The sequence below is a fragment of the Salmo salar genome, unplaced genomic scaffold (genome assembly GCF_905237065.1).
Source record: "Salmo salar unplaced genomic scaffold, Ssal_v3.1, whole genome shotgun sequence".
In the NCBI taxonomy this organism is placed as follows: Eukaryota; Metazoa; Chordata; class Actinopteri; order Salmoniformes; family Salmonidae; genus Salmo; species Salmo salar.
The window spans coordinates 37545-54494 of record NW_025548607.1 but is presented as its reverse complement, the minus strand read 5'-3'; the positions used below and the strand labels follow the sequence as shown (position 1 = coordinate 54494).

The following is a 16950-nucleotide window of genomic DNA, read 5'->3' as shown; positions in this document are numbered from 1 at the left end:
CTGTAATGCCAGATTTAAAATTAACTTTACTGGGTAATCATACTTTGCGATGAAAGGGGATGCGATACTCTGAAAAATAGGCTAACGTTACAGGTCAGCGCCATCTTGGAACAATCGCATATCACATCTAGTCTTGTATACTATTGTCAATAATCCCTTACCTTTGGTTGTCTTCATCAGAAAGCACTTCCAGAAATCCCAGGTCCACAACAAATGTATTTTCGTTCGAAAAAATTACTCCTTTATGTTCCAAGAGCTTGTTCTTGTTAGCGCATCTGAAAGCTGATTCAAATGCTCCGTCGGCCACGGGACAGCCATTTCGAGAAAAGGTTCGTTCAAACATGTCAAACGTTGTATAACATAAATCTTCAGGGCGTTTTTCAACGAGAGAGCCAATAAGATTCAAGGAGGATGATTGCATTGTGTTTCAAAACGTTTCGAAAGGGGAGGGTAACCAGGGGCGCCGGCGTCATAATGGTGATGGCCCTCTCCGTGTGACCACGTTCCACTGCGTCTCATTCATTCAGTTTTCACAGTAGGAGTCTCAAATCACTTTGTAAAGACTGGGGACATCTAGTGGAAGCAATAGGAAGTGCTCAATGAACCATAGCTCACGGTGTGATTAATAGGCAACGTGATGAAGTTGAGTTCGCAATTCAGAATTCCACTTCCTGTTTCCATCTGTGTCGGGGTTTTGACTGCCATATGAGTTCTGTTATACTCACAGACACCATTCAAACAGTTTCAGAAACTTTAGGGTGTTTTCTATCCACAAGTATTAATTATATGCATATCCTAGCTTCTGAGTTTGAGTAGTAGGCCGTTTAAAATGGGCACGAATTTCTTTCAAAATGCGCTGTGGCGCCCCCTATCCTAGGCAAACGTCAAGAGGTTAAACACACCCCTTAACATATAAACCACACCCCTTAACATATAAACCACACCCCTTAACATATAAACCACACCCCTTAGCCTTCATGCTCTGTATATGCATCTCTGTCTTCCTCTAAAGCCACACCCTCTTTATTTCTAAGCCACACCTTATTCACCTGTAAGTCACACCCCTTCACATCTAATTCACACCCCCAGATAGCTCTGATTGGTTTGCTGAAGCATTTGTCAAACAAAATACGACGACCTCGTGCTCTAAGAGAAGTTAGGGGGAGACAAATAAATAATGAAATAACATCTAATTAAACTGAATCAATAATTATTCAGACTCATTAAGACATATCAATACACTTACAAATGGAAAACAATGAACTTTAACACCTAGAATTACAAACTAAAACAAGAGATTTTTAAACATTATTCCCTGAGTTTCAAAACATTTTCTAAATCAATATTGTTATTATTATGAAAAGGTTACAGACAAAAGTTAAAACATAAACAATTTGCATGAAAGGGTTTTTAAAAAGCAAAACATTTTCCCCTAAAAATTAAGTAAATCTAAAAAATATCAAAATTACTGTTGTTACACCTCGTCCTCCCAGCAATGTTGGTATAGGTCTCACACTCTGCTGGTATTGATGGCTGGTATAGGTCTCACTCTGCTGGTATTGATGACTGGTATAGGTCTCACTCTGCTGGTATTGACAGATGGCGTAAGTCTTCTTCTCTGCTGGTATTGATGGATGGTAAAGGTCTCACTCTCTGCTGGTATTGACAGATGGTGTAAGTTTCATTCTCTGCTGGTATTGATGGATGGTATAGGTCTCACACTCTGCTGGTATTGACGGCTGGTACAGGTCACACTCTGCTGGTATTGATGACTGGTATAGGTCTCCCTCTGCTGGTATTGATGGATGGTATAGGTCTCACTCTGCTGGTATTGATGGATGGTATAGGTCTCACTCTGCTGGTATTGATGGATGGTATAGGTCTAACACTCTGCTGGTATTGACGGCTGGTATAGGTCTAACACTCTGCTGGTATTGATGGCTGGTATAGGTCTCACTCTGCTGGTATTGATGGCTGGTATAGGTCTCACACTCTGCTGGTATTAATGGCTGGTATAGGTCACACTCTGCTGGTATTGATGGCTGGTATAGGTCTCACACTCTGCTGGTATTGATGGCTGAGTAGGTACTGAAGTCAGAGTTCTGGACTCTCTTCTTCTTCTTTGGTCTCCTCTGTTCCTGACGGATATCCAACAATCCATAAAACAGGTCCTTCTTCCTGAGAGACAGATAGAGAGAGTGAGAGAGAGAGACAGACAGACAGAGAAATAGGCCAAGACTGAGACAGAGACAGAGAGAGAGAGAGAGAAAGAGGCCGAGAGAAAGACAGAGTGAGAGATTATATGTTATATTTTAATATTAGTGATATGTGAACATTAATATTTTACAACTTATATATATATATTAATCTACTGTTATTAATGACTATAATCGGCATCAAAAAAACTATTTGAAAAGGGCAGGGTTACCTAATACATGGACTACAAATCAAGATGGCTACCCATAATAAAACTACAACACCCATTTTGACTGTAGTCTGCTCTCTGCTGTCACTTCCCCTGGTGGAGTCTCAGCTGGAGCTGCAGAGGAAGAGTTATCACCATTAAAACACCAAGTTTCAGGTTAAACTAGGACATTTCAGTTAATAGTTAGTAGATGTTTACATATTGTGGTCAAAATGCTTTAAAAAAAGAAGGTTAAAAACGTAGGTACCCAGACTTAAAACATGAATGAGTTATTAAGTTATTCCTGAGAGAGTCAGTGCACCTGTTGTTTGTAGAAGGAGTAGACGCAAGTGGAGGAGAGGAGGGAGGAGAGGAGAGCAGACACAGGACACAGACTGAACAGCAACATCCAACACAGCCCACAGTCGACATCAGGTGTTCTGGCATCATCACAGTCTTCAGGAGGTGGAGGGGAAGAGGAGTGCTCGGGAGGACTGGTTTCTGGACAAAACATTAAACATAAACATTGTTTTCTTTTGTTCTGTTGTATTTTTGACTGAATGTTTTGTTTATTCCATGTGTAACTCTGTGTTGTTGTATGTGTCGTATTGCTATGCTTTATCTTGGCCAGGTCGCAGTTGTAAATGAGAACTTGCTCTCAACTGGCCTACCTGGTTAAATAAAGATGAAATAAAAACAGAACTACTCTCTTAGAAACAATCAAGGTCTTCTCAATAATATGTTGTTAATCATGACTCTTGGTTGTTTAAACATGAATTTGAGGAGACATTTTATGAGTTTAGATAAGTCTCAGAGGGTTGATTCAAAATAAGATACATTTTCATAACTCTCATTCAAAGAAACCAATACCAAAGATACAGCAGGAAGATAAAGACAGAATAATAACTGTTCTTTCCAAATGAAATCCTAGTGGTGATGTTTCCGTAGTGGTACACCTCTTTACGTATAAATGGTTTTCCTTCTCCAACCAGGTTCGTCTCCACAGTCCCACAGTAGTAGAGTCCCAGATCAGATTCAGTGATGTTCTCAATCAGTAGATCATAGGAGTTGTTAGAGGGGTTCCACACCACATGATATCCAGGTAGAGAGATGGAACTTAAAAACTTAGTTGAAATAACTAGAGGAGGCTGGTACTTGTGAGAACAGTTCCTATACCACATAATGTATACTCCAGTAGTTATGATACAGTCACAGTAGAGAGTGACATTGTCACCTGGTCTGACTCTCAGCTCCACCTCTGCTGCAGAGATCCCATCCTGACTGGAGGAAACAGCACCTACAGGTAACAGAGGAACAGTGTTAGGAAGAACTGACTGGAGGAAACAGCACCTACAGGTAGCAGAGGAACAGTGTTAGGATGAACTGACTGGAGGAAACAGCACCTACAGGTAGCAGAGGAACAGTGTTAGGATGATTCACAGAATGTCAGTTTGACATCATAAACTTCTCCACCTGAAAATATAAACGTCATGTCTTTACCACAGTCATCACAGTATCACAACAACAAGATAACGAATCTGGTCAACCATAAAACCACATCAAGAAATCATCTATCATCCAGCTATAAGGCACAGTAAAAATAGTGACACACAGCCTGTCCATCTGGTGGTCTGATGTTCTGAAGGTACTGTCAGAGAGTAGCTGGGTCTTTGAGTAACAAGGTCTTTGCTGCGTATTTCTGTGTTCATGCCTTGATGTACATTACCATGAAAGGACATACGAGCAGCGATTGGTTCATTCGAGTGGAAAGTTTTCAGCTCGTGGTCCTTTTCTCTGAAACCCATCTTGTGACAGGAAGAGGAGGGTCTAGCATCGAGGTAAACAGGTTTCAAACCAACGTGACGTCAATGGAAAATATTCAGCTTATTTTAGGTGTTCACCTTAGATAGCAACACCTTAAGAGACGTGTAGACACTAAGAAGAATCAAACACACATTTTGATGATAGAGTTGACCTTTAAACCTTAAAGAAAATACACTTATAGAGAGGCTCAGTTGAACTATAGACCTTTAATCCTGTAGTCAGGCAGTAGAAATCATGTTTGACCTCATGCACGCTTAACTGAACATTGAATGTTCTGTTTTAATACAGTTAAACTACAATACCCAAGATGCATTGGAAGATGTGCAATATACCCAGTGTTAAACAGTTCTTGTGATACCCTTTGATGAATGATCTCTGTGTTTATCAATGAACAGTGGACAATCAATTAACATCCACACTAATGTTGATAAGTCTGATATTATGATGTTGGAATTCCAGTACTCATTAAGAACTAGTCATGATTGTCTGAGAAGACACACTCACCACATTGGAAACCCACACTTACTTCCTGTTTCTGTTGCCATGGTGCAGCTATTCTCCTGATGATGAACTCACATTTCACACTGAGGGCGTTTATCACTTTTTCTATGTCCTATTTGTTGCCAAGATGTTTTGTGGATAAATACTACATTTTGGGATGCCTCAATTAGCTCATACATATTATGTTGAGATTTAAATGTTATGATTACTGGATGTTCATAATTTGATAAATCAAACATTAATACTGGCAGGCTACAGCTATAGAGGCCAACAATAAGCCTCTGTCTCATGATAGGTCTCTGTCACATGATAGGTCTCTGTCACATGATAGCTCTCTGTCTCATGATAGGTCTCTGTCACATGATAGGTCTCTGTCACATGATAGGTCTCTGTCTCATGATAGGTCTCTGTCACATGATAGGTCTCTGTCACATGATAGGTCTCTGTCTCATGATAGGTCTCTGTCAGAAGTGTCTTCTCTTTCAAGGGTCAACAGTTACATCAACATTAGTGTTTGGTTCTTCATGTTGTGTTTGATGATGTTGCAGCAGGTTGACTTGACCAGGTGCTGCTAGTTAGGTGTTGCTATCTACAACGACCACAGAAAAGAAGCTGAATATTTTCCAAACCGGTTTACCTCGATGCTAGACAATCCTCCTTCATGTCACACAACATGGGTTTCAGAGAAAAGGACCACGAGCTGAAAACGTTCCACTCGATCAAACCAATCGCTGCTTGTATGTCCTTTCATGGTAAAGTACATCTAGTCGTTAACACGGAATTACAGAGACCCTCCCCATTATGTATTAAAGGGACTTTAAGATTCATATGTTTTGCTGCAGGCCTTATAATAGATACTGTTGCTATGTGTCTAAAACTCTGCCACTATAATTTGTACAAGCATATATATTAGTCTTTGTGGTTAAGCCCTGGCTGTTGTGATAGTGTGCTTGCAGGCTGGGTCTGAGTCAGACTGAAACTAGATAAAGAGAAGTAACCACTGTCTGGTTTTGACATGTTGAACTTGTGTGACAGTGGACAATGCTAATGAATTCAGAGAAGCTACTGTACTAGGTTACTTTATAAGGTAACCTCAGTTTACTGCTGCACACATACACTGACGTTGGTGATTATACCACCAGGGAGTGATCAAATGTATATAATCAGCTGTGCCTTTAGGTGGGGTGCAGAACTTACTCTGAAACATACATTATGTGTTTCCATTGTTAGCTGTTAGCTGTGTGCAATTGCATTAATAAAGGTTTGATTAATTTACTTAAAGATGATATTGTCAGACTGCTGATTTCACCAATAAGCCAATGATTGACAAGGAACATGGAACTTACCCCGGCAACAACAATAAGCCAATGATTGACAAGGAACAAGGAACCTACCTCAACAGTTACATGCCCAAATATAAGAGTGAAATGCTTACTTATAAGCCCATAATCAACAATGCAGTTTTAAGAAAAATAAGCTTTAAGTAGAAAATAACAAATAATTAAAGAGCAGCAGTGAAATTACATTAGCGAGGCTATATACACGGGGTACCGGTAGAGAGTCAATGTGAGGGGGCACTGGTTAGTTGAGGTAATTGAGGTGTAATGTACATGTAGGTAGAGTTAAAGTGAAAATGCATGGATTATAATCAGAGAAAAGCAGCAGCGTAAAAGGGGGAAGGGGGAGGGGGGGGGCGATGCAAATAGTATGGGCAACCATTTGATTAGATGTTCAGGAGTCGTTTGGCTTGGGGGTAGAAGCTGTTAAGAAGCCTTTTGGACCTAGACTTGGCACTCCGTTACCGCTTGCCATGTGGTAGCAGAGAGAACAGTCTATGACTAGGGTGGCTGGAGTCTTTGAACATTTTAGGGCCTTCCTCTGACACCACCTGGTATAGAGGTCCTGGATGGCAGGAAGTTTGGCCCCAGTGATGTACTGGGCCATACGCATTGCCCTCTGTAGTGCCTTGCGGTCGGGGGCCAAGCAGTTGCCATACCAGGGAGTGATGCAACCAGTCAGGATGCTCTCGATGGTGCAGCAGTATAACATATAGATCACACCACTTAACATATAAATCACATCCCTTAACATATTAACCCCTGTGCGGCCTCCGTCCCGTATGCGGACGGAGGCCGTATGCGGACGGAGGCCGTATGCTCTCGATGGTGCAGCAGTATAACTTTTTGAGGATCTGAAGACCCATGCCAAATCTTTTCAGTCTCCTGAGAGGGAATAGGCTTTGTCGTTCCCTCTTCAGAGACTGTCTTGGTTTGTTTGAAGCATGATAGTTTGTTGTTGATGTGGACACTAAGGAACTTGAAACTCTCAACCTGCTCCACTACGGCCACTTCAAAGATAATGGGGGCGTGCTTGGTCCTCCTTTTCCTGTAGTCCACAATAATCTTCTTTGGCTTGATAACTTTAAGGGAGAGGTTGTTATCCTGGCACCACACGGCCAGGTATCTGACCTCTTCCTTTTAGGCTGTCTAATCGTTGTCAGTTATCAGGCCTTCCACTGTTGTGTCATCTGCAAACTTAATGATGGTGTTGGAGTTGTGCCTGGCCCCCGTGTTGGGGATCAGCGTGGCAGATGTGTTTTTACCTACCATTACCACCTGGGGTGGGCCCATCAGGAAGTCTAGGATCCAGTTGCAGAGGGAGGTGTTTAGTCCCAGGGTCCTTAGCTTAGTGATGAGCATTGAGGGCACTATGGGGTTGAATGCAAATTGGAATGGGTCTAGGGTTTCTGGGATAATGGTGTTGATGTGAGCCATGACCACCCTTGCAAAGCACTTCATGGCTACAGACATGAGTGCTATTGGTCGGTAGTCATTTAGGCAGGTTACCTTAGTGTTCTTGGGCAAAGGGACTATGGTGGTCTGCTTGAAATATGTTGGTATTACAGTCTCAGTCAGGGACAGGTTGAACGTGTCAGTGAAGACACTTGCCAGTTGGTCAGCGCATGCTCCGAGTTCCTGGTAATCCGTCTGGCAATGCAGCCTTTTGAATGTTGACCTGTTTAAAGGTCTTACTCACATCGGCTACAGAGAGCGTGAACACAGTCGTCCGGAACAGCTGATGCTCTCATGCATGTTTCGGTGTTGCTTGCCCCGAAGCAAGCATAAAAGTAATTTAGCTTGTCTGGAAAGCTTCTGTCACTGGGCAGCTCAGAGCTTTGCTTCCTTTTGTAGTCTGTAATAGTTTGCAAGTCTTGTCACATCCGACGAGCATCGGTGCCAGTGTAGTACGATTCAATCTTTGTCCTGTATTGATGCTTTGGCTGTTTTATGGTTTGTCGGAGGGCATAGCGGGATGTCTTATATGTTTCTGTACAGCACTTTGAGATATCAGCTGATGTAAGAAGTGCTATATAAATACATTTGATTTGATTTGATTATATGCGTCAGGGTTAGAGTCCCGTCCTTGAAAGCATCAGCTCTACCCTTCAGCTCAGTGCGGATGTTGCCTGTAATCCATGGCTTCTGGCTGGGGTATGTGCGTACAGTCAATGTGGGGACGACACCATCGATGCACTTATTGATGAAGCCAGTGACTGATGTGATGTACTCCTCAATGCCATCGTAATAATCCTGGAACATATTCCAGTCTGTGCAAAACAGTCCTGTAGCTTATTAATAATAAAATCTGATTCATCTGATCACTTTTTATTGACCGAGTCACTCGTGCTTCCTGCTTTAGTTTTTGCTTGTAAGCAGGAATCAGGAGGATAGAATTATGTTCAAATTTGCCAAATGGAATGCGAGGGAGAGATTTGTTTGCAACTCTGTGTGTGGAGTAAAGCTGGTCTACTACTGTTGACCATCCTCCCAACGAAGGGGCATGACCTGGGACTCTACTACTGTGGGACTAAGGAGATTAATGATGAAGAGGAGATTCAGGACTACATCTATGGAAAGGTCACCACTTGGATTTTAATTGGTAAAAATGTGTTCCTTGTGTGAACATCCAGTAATGTCCATGTTCCTATGGTAGTGAACATGTTCTGAAGCTTTTTAAAGTTCATATTAAAACAACACGTAGTTGGTAGTAACTGTATCCAGTGGACTACATGATAGGTTACATTAACCATACACAGTAAGCTGTGTAGTGATGTTGTTCCTCTCTACTGTACAGAGGACTCCCCCACCATCACCTCTCTACTGTACAGAGGACTCCCACACCATCACCTCTCTACGGTACAGAGGACTCCCACACCATCACCTCTCTACTGTACAGAGGACTCCCACACCATCACCTCTCTACTGTACAGAGGACTCCCACACCATCACCTCTCTACTGTACAGAAGACTCCCACACCATCACCTCTCTACTGTACAGAGGACTCCCACACCATCACCTCTCTACTGTACAGAGGACTCCCACACCATCACCTCTCTACTGTACAGAGGACTCCCCCCACCATCACCTCTCTACTGTACAGAGGACTCCCACACCATCACCTCTCTACTGTACAGAGGCCTCCAACACCATCACCTCTCTACTCTACAGAGGACTCTTCCACCATCACCTCTCTACTGTTCAGAGGACTCCAACACCATCACCTCTCTACTGTACAGAGGACTCCCCCACCATCACCTCTCTACTGTATAGAGGACTCCCCCACCATCACCTCTCTACTGTACAGAGGACTCCAACACCATCACCTCTCTACTGTACAGAAGACTCCCACACCCACACCTCTCTACTGTACAGAGGACTCCCCCACCATCACCTCTCTACTGTACAGAGGACTCCAACACCATCACCTCTCTACTGTTCAGAGGACTCCCACACCATCAACTCTCTACTGTACAGAGGACTTCCACACCATCACCTCTCTACTGTACAGAGGACTCCCACACCATCACCTCTCTACTGTACAGATAACTCCCACACCATCACCTCTCTACTGTACAGAGGACTCCCACACCATCACCTCTCTACTGTACAGAGGACTCCCCCACCATCACCTCTCTACTGTACAGAGGACTCCAACACCATCACCTCTCTACTGTACAGAGGACTCCAACACCATCACCTCTCTACTATACAGAAGACTCCAACACCATCACCTCTTGTGACTTTCCTGACTGTGGTGTGTCTGCTGACTGTGGTCTGATCTGGGTCCTGGTGGTGGCCTCCAAAGCTCTGTTTCTGCTCCTCATTCCTGCTGCCTTCCTGAGTGTGGTCTGATCTGGGTCCTGGGGTGGCCTCCAAAGCTCTGTTTCTGCTGCTCATTCCTGCTGCCTTCTGGGCCATGGAACACACATGGTGGGTCAAGACCAGGGTTTCTGTTAAGCACCAGACATTTGACATCCGCATGTTAATTTACCGGACATTTGGTAAATTTACCCGACCCATATACAATGGGTGTGTAACCTGATTAGGGTGTCCACCCACAGTGCTCAGAATGACAAATCATATTTGGAGTATGGTAGTTAATATCAACAGAACATGCAAGTCAAGGATGCAACAATGTGTGGTCCTTCTTATCTAATTCTGATTGGCTCTTTGAAGACATTTACTTTTCCACAGCCAACAAGACAAGTGTCCCCCATAGTAGAAAAGTTTACCTATTCTATTGGTCAGCTTGTAGAGAAAATAAATATCCTATTCCAAACAGACTCTGAGAAAGTTGTGGGACGATAGATTCCAAATTCATACAACCAGTAGACCTAGGCTACAATGAAGAGGCTAATTAATTAACATTATTTCTCAATGGGATTTTTCTTCTTCTCCCAGACAATAGGCCGGCCAAAAGCCGGCTATTACCGGTTAACAGAAACCCCAGTCAGGACATACGGCTTCTCAGATGAACTTAATTTCTCAACAACTACAGTGATGTGATAACCTGTTTTACATGTTGTGTTTTGTTGAAACCAGGACTTCATAAGGAGAGGAGGGAAGTTCAGAAAAGAAGCAGAGACCAGTCATTCTCCATGTCTGTAGTGAATTGAACTTCTCTATCAGAGACCAGTCATTGTCTTTGTCTGTAGTGAATTGAACATTTATTTTTTTTTGTGCGTAGAGATCAAATCAAATGTTATTGGTCACATGGTGTTTAGCAGATGTTATTGCGAGTGTAGCGAAATGCTTGCTCTTCTAGCTCCGACAGTGCAGTAATATCTAACAAGTAATATCTAGCAATTTCAGAACATACCCAATACACACACTTCTATGGAATGGAGTTAAAAATATATACATGTGGACTTTTACATTTCATTTTACATTACATTTTAGTCATTTAGCAGACGCTCTTATCCAGAGCGACTTACAGTAGAATGCATACATTTCATTTCATGCTGGCGTTGCAAACACCATGCTCTACCAACTGAGCCACAGGGAAGGCCTTTTCACTTTCTCAACTTTTTTGTTTTCTTTTACAATGTAATTTGTATTTACCATTTCAAAATGTCTACATTTTATTGGTATGCATTTACTGTTTGTATTGAGTTAATGTCTGATTTATAGTTGGTGAATATACCTGTAATAAATATCTTTTGGAATAAAATTGTTTTTCAGAGATTAATGTTCTGTGGTTTAACCTGATTTCACTATGTAACTCTGTTTAGAATGTTTCTCTGAAATCTTTTACTGGGAAACATTGAAAACGTTTAAAATGTTCAACCATAGTCTGGGTCAGGGCCCTCCAACCCTGGTCATTGAGAGCTACCCTCCAGTAGGTTTTCACTCCAACCCCAGTTGTAACTAACCTGATTCAGTTTATCAACCAGCTGATTATTAGAATAATTTTCTATTGTGCTAGATGAGGGTTGTAGTGAGAACCTACAGGATGGTAGCTTCCAGTAACAGGGTTAAAGATTGCTGGGTGTTTGTATGAAACAAAGAACCACAATAGTTTCTGTAAAGGGAGGTGATAAACCACACCCCTTAGCCTCCATGCTCTGTATATGCATTTGTCATCCTCTTAAGCCACACCCTCAGATAGCTCTGATTATTTGGTTTGACAAACGCTCCAGCAAACCAATGACCTCGTGGTCTAAGAAGTTTAGGGGAAAAAATAAAAAAATTAAATCAAATCTAATTAAACTGAATCAATATTTATTCAGCTACATTAACACATCAATACACTTAAATGGAAAACAATGACGTTTCACACCTACAATTACAAACTTAGACTAACGAGCAATAACCATTATTCCCTGATCTTAACATCTAAATCACTATTGTTATTATGAAAAGGTTAGACAAAAGTTAAATCATTTGTATGAAAAGGTTTAAAAAGTACAAAAATATTCCTTAAGTTAATCTTAAATATCAAAATTATTGTCACACCTTGTCCTCAAGCAATGTTGGTATAGATCTCAGTATGCTGGTATTGATTGATGGTATAGGTCTCTCACTCTGCTGGTATTGATGGATGGTATAGGTCTCACACTCTGCTGGTATTGATGGATGGTACAGGTCTCACACACTGCTGGTATTGCTGGATGGTACAGGTCTCACACTTTGCTGGTATTGCTGGATGGTACAGGTCTCACACTCTGCTGGTATTGATGGATGGTATAGGTCTCACACTTTGCTGGTATTGCTGGATGGTACAGGTCTCACACTCTGATTGGCTCACACTGCTGGTATTGATGGATGGTATAGGTCTCACTCTGCTGGTATTGATGGCTGAGTAGGTACGGAAGTCAGAGTTCTGGACTCCTTCCTTGGTCTCCTCTGTTCCTGACGGATATCCAATGAGGTGTGACACAGGTCTCCTTCCTCCTGAGAGAGAGAGACACACAGAGAGAGACACAGACAGCGAGAGAGAGAGAGCTAATATAAATTATATTTTATTGACATATGAACAAATGAACATTAATATTATACAATATTTTTGATATATATATATCTACTGTTATTAATGACTGAAAAGGGCTGGGTTACCAAACACATGGACTACAAATCAAGATGGCAACCCAAAATAAAACTACAATACTCACTGACTGTAGTCTGCTCTCTGCTGTCACTTCCCCTGGTTGTAGTCCTGTTCAGAGAAACCTGAGTCTCAGTTGGAGCTGCAGAGGAAGAGTTAACTCCATTAAAACAGAGTTTTAGGTCGAACTAGGACATTTCAGTTAAGTTATTAGATGTTTACTTATTGTGGTCAAAATGCCTTAAAAAAAACAACGATTAAAAAGTCAGGTAATTGTTATGGGTGTAAGATTGCACAGTGATGCCATCTGTTGGTAAATGTTAATTACTGCAACTCCAGTGTTTTTACCGGTGTGCTTGAGATACCCGGATGTATTGCAATATACTGAACAAGACTGGTTACTCGCATCAATGCCTCTGTCTCGTCATTTAACATTCAAACAGTAATTGTTTAAATAGTAGGTGAGATTGATTAGTAGAACCCAGACTTAAAACATGAATGAGTGAAAAAGTGAATCCTGACAAAGAGTAAGTTTACCTGTTGTTCTGTAGAAGGAGTAGACAGGTGGAGGAGAGGAGAGAGGAGAGTGGAGAGGAGAGCAGACACAGGACACAGACTGAACAGCAACATCCAACACAGACCACAGTCTACAGGAGGAGGAGGACTGGTATCTGGACAAAACATGAAACAGAAACAGAATTACACTCTTAGAAACAATCAAGACCTTCTCAATCTATTGTTAATAATGACTCTTGGTTTTTTAAACATGAATTTGAGGAGACATTTGATGAGTTCAGATTAGTCTCAGAGGGTTGATTCAAAATAAGTTGCATTTTCTTTGGAATTCCGAACAATTTAAACTCCTCTCATTCAAGGAAACCAGACACACCAATGCTAATACAATATTAATAATACCAAAGATACAGCCAGAAGATGAAGACAGAATAATAACTGTTCTCACCAAGTGAAATCCTAGTGGTGATGTTTCCATAGTGGTACAACTCTTTCTGTTTAATACCTCCTTTACCTCCATCATCCACTACCTTGTTCTCCATAGTCCCACATTAGTAGAGTCCCAAGTCAGATTCAGTGATGTTCTCAATCAGTAGATCATAGGAGTTGTTAGAGGGGGTTCACACCACATATCCAGGGAGAGAGATGGAACTTAAACACTTAGTTGAAATAACTAGAGGAGGCTGGTACTTGTGAGAACAGTTCCTATACCACATAATGTATACTTCAGTAGTTATGTTACAGTCACAGTAGAGAGTGATGTTGTCTCCTGGTCTGACTCTCAGCTCGACCTCTGCTGTAGAGATCCCATCCTGACTGGAGGAAACAGCACCTACAGGTAGCAGAGGAACAGTGTTAGGATGAACTGACTGGAGGAAACAGCACCTACAGGTAGCAGAGGAACAGTGTTAGGATGAACTGACTGGAGGAAACAGCACCTACAGGTAGCAGAGGAACAGTGTTAGGATGAACTGACTGGAATAATCACAGAATGTCATTTTGACATCATAAACTTCTCCACATGAAAATATAAACGTCATGTCTTTACCACAGTCATCACAATATCACAATAATTAGATAACAAATCTAGTCAACCATAAAACCACATCAAGAAATCATCTATCATCCAGCTATAAGGCCCAGTAAAAGAGTTACTCACATAAGGATCCAATCAGAGAGACACACAGCCCGTCCATCTGGTGGTCTGATGGTCTGATGGTGACTGTCAGAGAGTAGCTGGGTCTTTGAGTATAAAGGTCTTTGCTGCTTATTTCCGTGTTAACGACTAGATGTACTTTACCATGAAAGGACATACGAGCAGCGATTGGTTCGATCGAATGGAAAGTTTTCAGCTCGTGGTCCTTTTCTCTGAAACCCATGTTGTGACAGGGAGAGGAGGGTCTAGCATCGAGGTAAACAGGTTTCACACCAACGTGACGTCAATGGAACATTTTCAGCTTTGAGGTGTTCACCTTAGATAGCAACACCTTAAGAGACCTATAGACACTCTATGAAGAAACAAACACACATTTAGATGACTGAGTTGACCTTTAAACCTTCAAGAAAATACACTTATACAGAGGCTTAAAATAGAACCATAGACCTTTATACCTGTAGTCAGGAAGTATAGCTAATGTTAGACCTAAAGTAGTCCTTTATACCTGTAGTCAGGCAGTATGTCTAATATTAGATCTAAAGTAGACCTTTATACCTGTAGTCAGGCAGTAGGCATAATGTTATACATAAAGTAGGGCTTTATACCTGTATTGTGACAGTAGGCCTAATGTTAGACCTAAAGTACACCTTTATACCTGTAGTCAGGCAGGAGGCAGTAGGCATAATGTTAGACCTAAAGTAGGCCTTTATACCTGTATTAAGGCAGAAGGTCTAATGTCATACATCAAGTAGCCCTTTTTACCTGTATTCAGGAAGTAGGCCTAATGTTAGACCTAAAGTAGACCTTTATTACAATAGTTAGGCAGTAGGTATTTTCTTATACATCAAGTAGGCCTTTAAACCAGTAGCCAGGCAGTAGGCCTAATGTTACACCTACAGAAGGCCTTTAAACCTGTAGTCAGTCAGTAGGCATAATGCTAGACCTAAAGTAGGCCTTTATACCTGTAGTCAGTCAGTAGGCATAATGTTAGACCTAAAGTAGGCCTTTATACCTGTAGTCTACTTCCTGACCTAATGTTAGTGCTCCTGTTTGACCTCCTGTTTGACCTCCTGTTTGACCTCCTGTTTGACCTCCTGTTTGACCTCCTGTTTGACTTATTTCAGGTAACCTGACAGTCAGACAGGTCTCTTTAAACTCGGACACACAGATGACCCTACTGACCCCAGTCCAGTGGTTGACCATAACACTCTGATAACATGGAGACTAAACACTAAGTATTAGACCATAACACTCTGATAACATGGAGACTAAACACTAAGTATTAGACCATAACACTCTGATAACATGGAGACTAAACACTAAGTATTAGACCATAACACTCTGATAACATGGAGACTAAACACTAAGTATTAGACCATAACACTCTGATAACATGGAGACTAAACACTAAGTATTAGACCATAACACTCTGATAACATGGAGACTAAACACTAAGTATTAGACCATAACACTCTGATAACATGGAGACTAAACACTAAGTATTAGACCATAACACTCTGATAACATGGAGACTAAACACTAAGTATTAGACCATAACACTCTGATAACATGGAGACTAAACACTAAGTATTAGACCATAACACTCTGATAACATGGAGACTAAACACTAAGTATTAGACCATAACACTCTGATAACATGGAGACTAAACACTAAGTATTAAACCATAACACTCTGATAACATGGAGACTAAACACTAAGTATTAGACCATAACACTCTGATAACATGGAGACTAAACACTAAGTATTAGACCATAACACTCTGATAACATGGAGACTAAACACTAAGTATTAGGCCATAACACTCTGATAACATGGAGACTAAACACTAAGTATTAGACCATAACACTCTGATAACATGGAGACTAAACACTAAGTATTAGACCATAACACTCTGATAACATGGAGACTAAACACTAAGTATTAGACCATAACACTCTGATAACATGGAGACTAAACACTAAGTATTAGACCATAACACTCTGATAACATGGAGACTAAACACTAAGTATTAGACCATAACACTCTGATAACATGGAGACTAAACACTAAGTATTAGACCATAACACTCTGATAACATGGAGACTAAACACTAAATATTAGACCATAACACTCTGATAACATGGAGACTAAACACTAAGTATTAAACCATAACACTCTGATAACATGGAGACTAAACACTAAGTATTAGACCATAACACTCTGATAACATGGAGACTAAACACTAAGTATTAAACCATAACACTCTGATAACATGGAGACTAAACACTAAGTATTAGACCATAACACTCTGATAACATGGAGACTAAACACTAAGTATTAGACTATAACACTCTGATAACATGGAGACTAAACACTAAGTATTAAACCATAACACTCTGATAACATGGAGACTAAACACTAAGTATTAGACCATAACACTCTGATAACATGGAGACTAAACACTAAGTATTAGACCATAACACTCTGATAACATGGAGACTAAACACTAAGTATTAGACCATAACACTCTGATAACATGGAGACTAAACACTAAGTATTAGACCATAACACTCTGATAACATGGAGACTAAACACTAAGTATTAGACCATAACACTCTGATAACATGGAGACTAAACACTAAGTATTAGACCATAACACTCTGATA

The 16950-nt window shown here is 41.0% G+C and overlaps 2 long non-coding RNA genes across 2 annotated transcripts; both read right to left on the bottom strand.

The window, feature by feature from the left end:
* Positions 1–2006: 2006 nt before the first annotated feature.
* LOC106599367 (uncharacterized) lies at positions 2007–2979 on the bottom strand. Its single transcript, XR_006763635.1, has 3 exons — positions 2727–2979; positions 2429–2539; positions 2007–2238 (listed from the first exon to the last, which is right to left on the bottom strand). It is a non-coding gene; the product is annotated as an uncharacterized lncRNA (long non-coding RNA).
* A 9345-nt stretch (positions 2980–12324) lies between these two features.
* LOC123733165 (uncharacterized) lies at positions 12325–13942 on the bottom strand. Its single transcript, XR_006763637.1, has 4 exons — positions 13576–13942; positions 13152–13285; positions 12682–12756; positions 12325–12463 (listed from the first exon to the last, which is right to left on the bottom strand). It is a non-coding gene; the product is annotated as an uncharacterized lncRNA (long non-coding RNA).
* Between the last annotated feature and the right edge of the window lie 3008 nt (positions 13943–16950).